This window comes from Nothobranchius furzeri, chromosome 12 (assembly GCF_043380555.1).
Source record: "Nothobranchius furzeri strain GRZ-AD chromosome 12, NfurGRZ-RIMD1, whole genome shotgun sequence".
NCBI classification, from domain to species: domain Eukaryota; kingdom Metazoa; phylum Chordata; class Actinopteri; order Cyprinodontiformes; family Nothobranchiidae; genus Nothobranchius; species Nothobranchius furzeri.
The window spans coordinates 62496639-62509644 of record NC_091752.1 but is presented as its reverse complement, the minus strand read 5'-3'; the positions used below and the strand labels follow the sequence as shown (position 1 = coordinate 62509644).

General features: G+C 52.1%; 1 protein-coding gene across 2 annotated transcripts in view; it reads left to right on the top strand.

Moving 5' to 3' along the window:
• Positions 1-13006, top strand: part of LOC107396227 (zinc finger protein 135) — a 33330-nt gene that overhangs the window by 5418 nt on the left and 14906 nt on the right. The window contains exon 1 of one of the 2 annotated variants that reach the window (XM_015975828.3): positions 9990-10127. The exons of the other annotated variant lie outside the window; for it this stretch is intronic. The gene's annotated coding sequence lies outside the window, so the exon portion shown is untranslated. Of the gene's footprint in view, positions 1-9989; positions 10128-13006 lie in introns of those variants that run through there. 2 annotated transcript variants of the gene reach the window in all.

The window sequence follows — 13006 nt, the reverse complement described above, 5'->3', positions numbered from 1 at the left end:
CCATTGCTGGATGACAGCGGCGGAGTTCGCTGCGGCTCTTTCCTCTGTTCTAAATGACTTAAATGTCTTTAAAACCACAACAAGTAGAAGTGCTAAAAGCCTTTCTTCTAAAGAAATAAAAGATAAAACCCCGTTGCCAAATCACGACGAGTCGTCTCAAGGACCTTCACACAGAAAACATTCCAATACAGGTCAGGGGTCTCATTTATCAAACATTGCATAGAATCCTTACTAAAACCGTACTTAAGCTCAGCAAAAAAATTTACTTACGCCAAGTAGGATTGTGATCTATCAAACATGGAGTACGCACAGCTGCACGCAATCTCCGCTTTGTAAATCGGAGACTAACGAGAATGTTTCTCAGCTGCTTTTTAGTCACATCCCGCCCTCACCACGCCCACTCACTGCCATAAATAGTCAATGCAAAGTGTCTTGTGGATCTCATGCATATACGTAAGCTGGCTGTTGCAGTGTTTCGCCAATGACGATGGCGACCGTAGATCAGGGAAGCACTATTTCACAGAAGCAGGAATTGAGGTACCTGTGGGTGAGGTGGAGAAATGAAAGGAAGTGCTTTTGCAAAACAAATAAGAGAAAATCCACCGAGTGGCACAGCGTTGCAGAAGCCGTCAATGTTGCGAATTCTTCAGAGAGATCTGTGGCGGATATTAAAAAAATGGTCCAATCGGGATTCGATCCCCAGACTCCCGGGTGAAAGTTACGCACGCTAACCAGTCAGAGATTTCCCCTGTACAAGTAGCCAGAGCGCATGATCAATTGGGTCACAGTGACAGGTAGGGCTGTCGCGGTAACCGCAAAAATGAAATATCGCGATATGAAGAAGCCCACCGCGCTGCATCATGCGCCACCGCGATTACTGAACTTGGTTCAACTCAATGATGCATGTTGAGAAGAACGGCTGCACTGGTATCAAAACGAAACGTTACTTCGCTCCTTTGGGAGCACTTTGGTTTTCAGTACGTCAGCTGCTGCGCAGCCAGGGTCCTTGGCCGAGACGGAGCTGCCACCAGCGGCAAAAATAAATAAATAAATGCTCGGAGACCTGCTGAAGTCCCGGACAAGCACTGCTTCTGCAGCCGTCCCGAAGAGAGTTTGAGCCGAGCTGGAGCTCACTCGCTACCTGCAGGAGGAATGCATCCACCCTAAAGAAAACCCCCGTGACACGGTGGAGCAACAACCGGGAGAGATTCCCTTTGCTCGCCAGAGTCGCACGCAAGTACGTGTGCGTTCAACGAGCGCTCCATCTGAGAGGGTTTTCAGTGTTGCTGCAAATGTTGCCACCCCTCTCAGATCCTCTCTCAAACCGTAGTTAACATGCTGGTTTTCCTTGTAGGTAACAAGGACGTGACCGAGCTATAAATCACCGTCATTCGTGTGTGTGAAAGTGAAATGATAGTGCGCCCGCCCCCCGGCGCGCGCGCACCCGGTACATGTAATTTTTTATGCTTGATTTTAAACAACTAAACAAAATGGGGACTTGTTTCTTATTTGTTAGATGCTGCAGCCAAATTTGCATTTAAAAGTTTAACCTTCTCCTGAATTTTGTTGTTTTTAAGTTCAGTCGGACTCCGACTGTCGGAGAAACAAGCGTTACTGCGATTTGTGTTGTTACTGCCCTTTGATCTGCATTCAGTAAAGTGTTATTAAAGAAGGCACGGCAATTTTTAACCTTTTTTAAATGTGTAAACATTATGTTTAGATAGTACTGCAATAAAAAAGGGCTGCAATAATATCGCACACCGCAATATTAAGCCACCCTGAATCACCGCAGGGGGAATTCCTCAACCGCGACAGCCCTAGTGACAGGACACACACACTGTTTACATGCAGCCAATATCCGGGTTATGATGGGGTTAAGGTTTGTATTCGGTCTTCTGAGTTGATCAGAATAACCCGTTTACAAGCATAAATAGAAAACTTGCATAACCTGATTTAAATGCGGACGTTGGGGTAGCGTCAGGACGTGTGGACTACGTCCAGATGCAATATGCGTCATTTCCGGTTCTTCTTGTTCCGATATCCGTGAAAACAACATGTTTACCAGTTCGGAAGAGATAGCGACGCGTTTGTTTGCGCTTTAGTTTCCTCGTCACTCCGAAAGTGTGGTGCTGTGCTGCGACTCGCCATGCTGCTCCCAACTTGTTGTTTACTTCCGGTGTTCTGGCGCATACAAGACGTCTCGCTACTCTAAAGACCAAGATTCCTTGCGAACAGAGCATGCGCAGAACACACGCTTTGATGGGGATATCCCGGTATGCGTTTACACGACCAAACATTCGGGTTAGAAAAGGGTTACCCCAGGTGTAGTAACCGGGTTTTTAAAAACCCGGTTATGAGCATATCCGGGTTTTTGGCTGTGTTTACATGGACCTGCAGAACTGGGTTATTGTAAATATTCGGGTTTTAAAAGGGTTACTGGCTGCATGTAAACACACTCACTTAGAAGCATGACATTCTGTCTCAATCTGTCCCCCTGCTGATATTCTGCATTCCATATTCTGCGCTTCAGGCTGTGTGTGTGTGTGTGTATGTCTGTGTGTGTGTCTGTGTGTGTGTGTGTGTGTGGGGGGGGGGGGGGGGGCTTGTTCTGTGTGAAAACGAAGCAGTACAAGTGATAATGCTGCAGGATTTCATAATTGTATCCTTAGCAGCAGCAGCACTGCAGGTGCTCTCCATGTCCAAAATGTGAGTAAGCCAGGTCCTTAGTCAGCTTAAAGCTGCACACATTTTTCTGCTAAGTTCTCTTTCTTAACATTCGTTTCGATGTCTCACTATGGGATACGCCCCTCCGCGGATTCCTCAGAAGCACTTATCTCAATACGCCAATCCTGATTGGCCAGTGACCGTGACGTACGCGTCCCCCTGCTACTATAAGTAGCAAGCGTCCCCACGCACGCACTATTCAATCACCTCTTCTCGCTTCGGTGGTCGCTTATCTCTGAGGTAAGTTAGCTCAACTGTTCACAGACGGAGCCTTCTAATATTCTCTCCGTCGCCGAACGTTAACTTACCGTCCTTCTGTCCTGACCTTCACCATAGGCTCGGGGCATAACGAGCAGCTTCACACTCCAGTGCATCTGTTCGTTCTATGCTAACACACCAGTTAGCCAACATGGAAGCCGCTCCTCCCACCAGAGGAGTCGACGGTGCAGGAGCTCGCCTCTGTACCTGTGGGAACAAAATCTCAAGCAAAGACCCGCACAGGGTCTGCTCGAGCTGCCTCGGGCTGGAACACGCCCAGCTGGCATTGGAAGTCCCCGGGTCATGTGAGAGCTGCGCTTGCTTCACCCTGAAGAGCCTTCGCCGGCGGCTAGCGCGCCAAGCTAGCCTGTCGGGGAAGGACCCTTGCCTGCCGGCCCCTGGGCCACCGCCTGGGGACGCCAGCGAACATGTCCTCCCGGAGCCGGAACCGTGTGCCGAACTCAGCTGGGGCTCACAGCTCGAACTGGCCGGTCCGAGCCTCCCCGCCGAGGATGTGTTGGAGTTGGACTACGGAGACGACGAGGACACCTCGGAACTCCTCATTTCAGAGGAGGACGAGGAGGACGACGTCTTTCTCCCCATCGCTCAGGCCTCCATGCCTAGCTTTCCGTCCTCTCCCAGGGATGGAGCGGTTTCTCCAGCCGCCCACCTGGACATGCAGTCAGTCTGCCGACGCGCTGCGACCAGGCTCAACATCCCTTGGCCCACCGTGGTCACTGAGGCTGTCAGATCCCGCTACAAGGGAAAGAAGCTGCCTCAGGCCACGAGGGTGGCAAAGCCCCTCCTCCCCGCCTTCCCGGAGCTACTCCAAGAAGTGGGGTCCTCCTGGGACAAACACCCGTTCAGCTCCAGGTCTCCTGTCCAAGGAGCCTCCTCGCTGGACTTCGAAGGGATGGAGACGGCTGGCATGCTTCGCATGCCGCCGATGGAACCGCTGGTTGCAGCCCACCTGCACCCACGGCTCTCGGCGACTTCCTCCAGGCCTCCCGCTCTCCCTGCGAAGGCGGACCGCTTCCAGTCGGCGCTGAACGAGAGGGCGTACAAGGCTGCCGCCATCTCGGTCCGAGCTTTGAATGTCTCCTCCATGCTCTCGGCGTACCAAGCCGAGCTCTGTGAGGACATGAATACGAAGCCGGACCCGGAGGTGCGGGAGGAAATCACCGTACTGACCGACATCTGCCTGCGTGTGCAGCGCTGCGCGGTCCATGCTACGGCTAAAGCTATGGGCATGATGGTGCTTCAAGAACGTGCACGATGGCTGAACCTCACCAACCTCTCTGAGAGAGAGAAGGAGGACATTTTGGACATGCCAATCGTGCCTGAAGGCATTTTCGGCTCTGCCCTGGCATCAATGCAGCAACGGTGTGCGGCTAAAAAGAAAGAGGATGAAGCCCTTCATCTCTGCCTTCCCCGTAAACCCTCACAGGCGCTGCCGGCTCGGCCGAACCTGCCTCAGGCAGCTGCCCGAGCCCAGCCTCAGTTCCGGATCCCAAAGCGCCCGAAGCCTCAAGCTGTCCAACCAGCTCCTTCGGGCTCAGAGCCTCGACCAGTTTGGCCTCAGGGATCCGGCAACCAAGCTGCTCCGCCACCGGGACAATCCACCAGACACGGCGGTCAGCAGGTGAGGAGGAAGAAGTGGGCAGCCTGTCGGAGTTCTTCCCTCCCGACGCTGCAGCTGGCGATTCCCCGTTCGCCAGCTCCTCCTGTTGGATGTTGCCATGGTGCTTTCTCCCCCCCCTCACGGAACCCCTCCGGCAGAGTTCCCGAGCGGTCCAGGGTGGGGCCAGGACGTGCAGCCGGCGGTGCCGGCTCAAAGCACACGTCACAAGCACTCACATTGTTTTTCACAAACATGTCACGCTCAAGGAGCATTAAAAGGTTCGCTGTCGCATCCAGACAAGATGTCAAGGGCGCAGCAAAAATCAGTATAAATGTCACCCATGAGCGGTTCCAGGCGGGGGCGGCGCCACGGGTCGTCCCCGTAAGCCTGGGCCGTCAAAGCACAAAGCCCCCGCACATGCGCAGTGGCTGCCACGAGCACCGCTGCCCCACAACCTCTGGAGGGAGCTGGTGCTCCGTGTGTCACGGCTGTGTCACCGCTCTCCACTCACAGGGAGGAATGGACAGCGGTTTCTGCTTCACGTTGGGTGCTGAGAACAATTTCGAGGGGTTACAGGCTCCAATTCGCTTCTGTTCCTCCTCGATTCTCCGGCGTAGTGTTCTCCCACGCCCAGGGGTCGTCAGCTCACATCCTTCAGGGAGAAATCTCCTCCCTGCTGGAGAAGGGAGCGATATGCATTGTGCCTCCCGATCGGTCTCAGAGCGGTTTCGACTCCAGGTACTTCCTGGTCCCGAAACGGGGAGGGACCGGGATTCGCCCGATCCTGGATCTGAGGGCCCTGAACCGATGCCTCAGAAAGTACAGATTCAAAATGCTCACGCTCTCATCCCTTTTGCGTCTGATTCACCAGAGCAACTGGCTCACCTCAATCGACCTGAGGGACGCATACTTTCATGTTCCCGTGTACCCTCCACACAGGACATTTCTGAGGTTTGCCTTTCAGGGAGTGTGTTACGAATACACCGTGCTCCCATTCGGCCTCTCGCTGAGCCCGAGGGTGTTTGTCAGGTGTACGGAGGCGGCGATCGCCCCTCTGAGAGGGAGGGGCATTCGGCTGGCCACGTATTTAGACGACTGGCTCCTGCTGGCACGGTCCAGAGAGGAAACAGCGTCAAACACGCTGGTTGTGATCCCTCCCTTGTGTGGTCTGGGTTTCAGAATAAACTGGCAGAAAAGCGCTTTCCTCCCCTCCCAGAAAATAACCTTTCTAGGTCTGAATCTGGACTCAGGTGCGTTCACGGCCCGTCTCTCGGCACCGCGCGTGAACGCGCTCTCGTTCTGCCTGGCGCGCTTCCGCCTACACAGTTCGGTGCGGTTTGCGTTATGCCTCAGGCTTTTGGGTCTCATGGCGTCGGCTATTTCAGTGGTACCACTCGGCCGTCTACACATGAGAGATTCTCAACGCTGGGTGGCTTCTCTGGGTCTCTCTCCAGTACGCCACAGAGCGCGCAGGGTGACGGTCTCTGCAGCGTGCGTCACGGCGCTCCGCTGTTGGCGTCACCCTTCCCTCTTGGCACAGGGGGTGCCTTTGGGGTTGGTTCTCGTGAGGAAAGTGGTCACGACAGATGCGAGCCTGTCAGGTTGGGGGGGGGCTCCTGGAGGGTCGCTCTGTCAGGGGTGTGTGGAGCAGAGAGCTCTGGGGGACACACATAAATTATCTGGAACTCCTCACGGTCTTTCTAGCCCTGAGGCGCTTCCTGCCTTTTCTCTCCGGCCATCATGTCCTAGTGAGAACAGACAACACCTTGACTGTGGCTTATATAAACCACCAGGGGGGGCTGCGCTCCGTGCGGTTACACACGCTGGCACGCAGACTGATCCTATGGTGCAGCAGGCATCTCCTCTCAATCAGAGCCACCCATGTCCCGGGTGTTCTGAATCGGGGGGCGTATCTGTTGTCCAGAGGGACACCCCTGTACGGGGATTGGAGCCTGCATCTAGCAGTGTTGGAACAGATTTGGATCCGGTTCGGCACAGCCGTAGTGGATCTTTTTGCCTCCAAGGAGAATGCTCACTGTCCTCTGCGCGACCGAGACGCTCCACTCGGCGTGGACGCGCTGGCGCACGACTGGCCACGGGGACTGCTTTACGCTTTTCCCCCAGTGGCCCTGATACCACCCACCTTGCTGAGGGTACGAACCCAGCTCCACACTCTCATTCTGGTGGCCCCATACTGGCCAGCTATGCATTGGGTGGTGGACATTTTCCAACTCCTGGAGGGCCAACCTTGGAAACTTCCGCTTCGCAGGGACCTGGTGTCCCAAGCGGGAGGCTCGATCTTCCACCTTCATCCAGAACGGCTGGCCCTGTGGGCCTGGCCCCTGAGGGGTGCGGGCTAGTGTCAGCAGAGCTGCCCCAGGCGGTCATTCGAACCATTCAGAATGCTAGGGCCCCCTCCACTAGGTCCCTATATGACTGTAAATGGAGGGTGTTTGAAGCCTGGTGTCAGGGCAGGGAGGTCTCACCCTTCCAATGCCCGGTGAACGTCATTCTGTCTTTCCTGCAAGACTTGTTGGATGGGAAGAAGGCTTTCTCCACCATTAAAGTGTACCTAGCAGCCATTTCCTCCCGACACTTGGGTTTTGGGAAGAAGCTGGCAGGTCAACACCCCCTGGTGTGTAGCTTCATGAGGGGCGCGCGCAGGCTTCTCCCTGTGTCTCGACCCCTGGTGCCCTCATGGGATCTGTCCTTGGTGCTGTCGGCCCTCTCCGGGCCTCCATTTGAACCTATGGACGGCCTGGACCTTAAGATCCTGTCTCTTAAGGTGGTGCTACTCCTGGCTTTGGTATCTGCAAAGCGAGTTAGTGACTTACAGGCTCTCTCTGTGCACCCATCCTGCACCCAGTTTGCACCCGGTGACATGAAGGTGTCCCTGAAGCCCAACCCTGCCTTTGTGCCTAAGGTGGTGGGCTCCTTTTCTCCTATTATCCTCACAGCTTTCTACCCGCCACCCTTCTCCTCTCCTGAGGAGGAGCGGTGGCACAAGCTGTGTCCGATTCGCGCGCTCAAGGAGTATGTGAATCGGACGGAGAACCTTCGCAGGGGGGACCAGCTTTTTGTGTCATGGGGTGGGCCTCGTAAGGGGAAACCCGTCACAAAGCAGAGGCTTTCCCACTGGATTGTGGAGGCTATTTCTATGGCTTACTCCTGTCAGGGCATTCAGGCTCCTGTTGGGCTCAGGGCCCATTCTACTAGGGGCCTGTCTGCTTCTTGGGCCCTTTTTCGGGGGCTGTCAATCCAGGAGATTTGTGCTGCAGCAAGTTGGGCTTCTCCACTTGCATTTGCACGCTTCTATAAGCTTGATGTTTCGGTCCCTGCAATGACTCACACGATTCTGAGTGTGGGGTCTTTGGCGGGCCAAGACGTATCCCTGTAGGTTGGTGATCGCTGGATAAGCTGTCTGGCAATACGGGAGTCTCCATATCCCATAGTGAGACATCGAAACGAATGTTAAGAAAGAGAACTTTAGGTTACTGTCGTAACCCCGGTTCTCTGAGTAACATGAGTGAGATGTCTCACCAGACAACCCTTCTTGCTGGGCGAAGCGAGAAGAGGTGTTTATCTTGAATAGTGCGTGCGTGGGGACGCTTGCTACTTATAGTAGCAGGGGGACGCGTACGTCACGGTCACTGGCCAATCAGGATTGGCGTATTGAGATAAGTGCTTCTGAGGAATCCGCGGAGGGGCGTATCCCATAGTGAGACATCTCACTCATGTTACTCAGAGAACCGGGGTTACGACAGTAACCTAAAGTTTTGTTTCATAAATCCCAAAGTTTGCATGGAAAGTTGCTTACGCAGTTTTCCGACCCCGTTTTGTGCGTAAGCAAGCTTGATAAATGAGGTCCCAGTTCATTAAGCCAATCAGAAAAAAGTTTCCTATATAAGGAACCCAGCAGGTTGCATCGATTCACTGACTAGTGTCAGTCTTTACAACAATCCTCATACTGCGCAAGCATGCAGTAACAGTGGAGAGGAAAACTCCCTTTTAACAGGAAGAAACCTCAAGAGGATCCTGGCTCAGTATAAGCAGCCATCCACCACGACTCACTGGGGATGGAGACAGAGCAGATACACACACACACGCACGCATGCACGCACACACACACACACACCAAGTCTGTGGTTACATTGTGATTTCTTAGTAAATACTCTATTTGGTGAGAGATAAAGTTTATTGTATTTATCCCAGTGAATCTATAATTAAACAGGTAAACTAGTAGTAGCACATTTAATGTAAAAGAGAGTAAATTGTTATCAGGAGAGGGAAAATGTCTAAGTGGTTAGCAGCAGTGTGCTAGCCGATGGTCCCCACCATGAGGCCACCACAGCTCAGCAGAACACCATTGTAGCTTCTTCTGGGGAGAAAAACAGTTAAGAGAAAAAATAAAGTTAACAGCTGAAATGGCAGGAAATAATACAGTTAAAGAGCAAATTGTAGAAGAAAGTAGTTGAGTGTGGAAAGTGGGCAGTATGTCCTCCAGCAGTCTAAGCCTATAGCAGCATAACTACAGCGATAACCTTTGGATCAATGCACTTGTTAATAACATAAAAACAGGACTTGAATCATGCATGTTGTCTTCTTCATCTCTAGTACTCTGTGTCCAAAACACAACATGGTGTCCTCTGTAACGTGATTTACGGGTTTCTCTGTTTATCAACAGAAGCGACATGATGGTTCCACATGGATACAGGACTGGTGCAACAAAAACAAAGAACTTTTGAATCACAGTTGTCGTTAAGTGTGTGTGTGTGTGTGTGTGTGTGTGTGTGTGTGTGTGTGTGTGTGTGATTTTACTTTTTTAAGCATTTTAGTATTTATCATCCACAGAGCATAGCAAATTTTGTTGTACAAGTTGTAACGACAATAAAGGTGAATTTGATTTTACCAACAAAAAATAAGACCTGTCACATTCAAATATGTCTATGCTTTATTTTTGTGTTTTACTTTGTTTTATGAATATAAGAAAATAAGAATGATGTACACATGCTAATAAAAAAATAAGTAGAAAATATTTGTTTTGATACACTCCTTCGTTATCTGAATTTTGCTAAGTATTATTGGGATTCGTGGTAATGGTTTTTGTATTTCAAATGATAAAATTATAGTACCATTACATTTTTCTATATCTATTTGTGTTTGTAATAACTTATATTAATCTGAAAATGTTTTAGTTTTTTTATTTTTAATATGTATTCGAATTTTCCTAACAATACGTATTTATTGCACTCTGGTTTCATTATTTATTTTTAAGTATCCAAGTAAAATGTGTACAAGTTTTGCCTAAACCGATTATGTCACCGACGTCAACTGGATTTTTCTGATCACGCTTTTATTTTGAAGGACAATCCGGTGTATTTCCGCTGTTTGGCGACCATTTAATCCTTTACTACAGTGTTTCGTGTCCGCGGCTTCCTGTTTATTGTCACTGCTGGCCGGTGAATTTCACGGTTAACGACGGTTAACTGAACGTATTACCGACCCTCCAGCGCGCAGAACCTCGGTGAGTTTCCTAATCCCGCCTCGTTAGCGGCCCTCCGCTTTATTTTGATAGTTACTGGTGCGGGGACAGAGGCTCGTTCTGCTTCCTCATCTCTGGCTGCCAGCCGGGCCGATCCCCGGAACTCCTGCAACAAAAAGTCTATTTTACAACTCAGCCCCGTACGACCCAGAAACAGATCTTCCAGACCAAGATGGGGACTTTTTTCGAAAGAGGTCGATGTTTAAATAATTTCGGCGTTCAAACATTAGATTTTAAATTTGTGTATGAAGCAGAACTTGGCCGTTAGTGACGGATGCCCGGCTGGCAGCCGCCCTCTGCGGGTTCTGGCTGAGATACCGTGTTCATATTGATCATTAACCTAACGATGGCTGGTGGGACCGGGTGTTTTCATCTGCGCCAAAACAAAACCGAGACTTCGTGTGTCGGGTTCTGGGCGGGCCTGAACATATCAGACTGGTGAACGGAGTTGTCAAAGCTGAGCATCCGGCGGGTTTTAGTTGACGGCTCAAAACGTCTAGGGTCACGTGACCATGCGAAGAAAGGGTCACCCGCATCCATCACTTGCATGACGTGGAGTTGACTGCCAGTTATGTAAAGCTACGCGGGCTCGGTTCTTTGAAGGGGTCCCAGAGAGCTCATCCGGCCCGGTCAGCACCTCCAGGGTCCCCCAGGTTCTGGTTTAGTCGCGTTAGTGGGTCTCTGGCCCCTCTAGGTGAGCTGGGCCACACCTGCAGCTAGAGGTGAATCACAGCTGCTGAACTAGTTCCAGATGTTAGGACCATTCTAGATCACACGAACCAGACCAGTGAAACCAGTCGTAGCACCACAGTTCTACTGGTTTAGTCAGGGTTGAGTTTTCACCAGTTTGCTGTCAGTAATCAATAAACACATAAATAATGTAATCGTTTACAAAGCACGAGGAATTTTAAAGCACCAGGGATGTCGTTATCACTGCGGGCTTAATCCGATCATTTAAGAGTAAATATTTATCATTAAGCCTCAGTTTCATATTTGTGTGATGTTGCTTTTTGTTTTTTCACCTGTTGACTATGGCCCGTTCATTACATTATAAACAAGTAAATAGATATTAAAGAATATTGCTGCTGGTAAAATCACTTGAATAGTGAAGATCTTTCATGGAAGTAAAAACAAAGAGTCGGAGTACCTGGCCCGGAGGGTTGCCGGGGTCCCACCCTGGAGCCAGGCCTGGGGTTGGGGCCCGTGAGCGAGCGCCTGGTGGCCGGGCTTTCACCCATGGGGCCCGGCTGGGCCCAGCCCAAACCAGATACATGGGCTCATCCAACTGTGGACCCACCACCCACAGGAGGAACAGGAAGGGTCCGGTGCAGTGTGGATTGGGTGGCAGACCGAGGCGGGAGCCTTGGCGGTCCGATCCCCGGACAAGGAAACTGGTTATTGGGTCATGGAATGTCACCTCGCTGGCGGGGAAGGAGCAGGAACTTGTGGCAGAGGTTGAGCGGTACCGGACTCACCTCGACACATAGCATTGGCTCTGGAACCCAAGTCCTTGAGAGGGGTTGGACACTCTCCTTTGCTGGAGTTGCTCCAGGTGAGAGGCAGAGGGCTGGGGTTGGCTTTTTGTTAGCCCCAAGACTCTCTGCCTGTGTGTTGGGGTTTACCCCAGGGGACGAGAGGGTAGCTTCCCTGCGCCTTCGGGTCGGGGAACGGGTCCAGACTGTTGTTTGTGCTAATGTGCCAAATATCAGTTCAGATTACCCACCCTTTTTGGAGTCCCTGGGACGAGTGCTAGATAGTGCTCCATCAGGGTACTCCATTGTCCTGCTGGGGGACTTCAATGCTCACGTGGGCAATGACAGCATGACCTGGAGGGGTGTGATTGGGAGGAACGGCCCCTCCTGATCTGAGCTCGAGTAGTGTTTCGTTATTGGACTTCAATGCAAGCCGCAGTTTGGCCATAACGAACACCATGTTCGAACATAAGGATGCCCATCGGTACAATTGGTACCAGGGCAGCCTAGGTCGCTGGTCGATGATAGACTTTGTAGTCGTATCATCTGACCTGCGGCCGTATATTTTGGACACCCGAGTGAAGAGAGGAGCGGAGCTGTCAACTGATCACCACCTGGTGGTGAGTTGGATCAGATGGCCGGGGAAGATGCCGCGTAGACCTGGCAGACCCAAATGCATAGTGAGGGTCTGCCAGGTCATTTGGGTCTGCCAGGTCTTGAACTCCCACCTCCGGCAGAGCTTTGACCGCGTCCCAAGAGCAGTGGGGGACATCGACTCCGAGTGGGCCTTGTTCCACTTTGCGATTGTTGAGGCGGCTGTTGCTAGCTGTGGTCGCAAGGTGGCCGGTGCAAGTCGTGGTGGCAACCCCCGTACCCGATGGTGGACACCAGAGGTTCAGGGAGCTGTTAGGCTGAAGAAGGAGGCCTACAGGGTGTGGCTGGTCTGTGGGTCTCCGGAGGCAGCAGATGGGTACCGGATAGCCAAGCGGGGTGCAGCAGTGGCAGTTGCTGAGGCAAAATCTCGGGCGTGGGAGGAGTTTGGTGAGGCCATGGAGAAAGACTATCGATCGGCTCCAAAGAGGTTCTGGCAAACTGTTCGGCGCCTCAGGAGAGGGAGGCAGCAACTCGCTCACACTGTTTACAGTGGGGATATGGAGCTGCTGACGCCAACTGGGGCTATAGTCGGGCAGTGGAAGGAATACTTTGAGGAGCTCCTCAATCCCACGTACGCGCATTCCGAGGAGGAGCCAGAGCCTGGAGTCCTGGGATGGACTGTCCAATCTCTGGAGCAGAAGTTGCTGAGGTAGTCAAACAACTACACAGCGGCGGAGCCCCAGGGGTGCATGAGATTCGTCCTGGGTATCTCAAGGCTATGGATGTGGTAGGGCT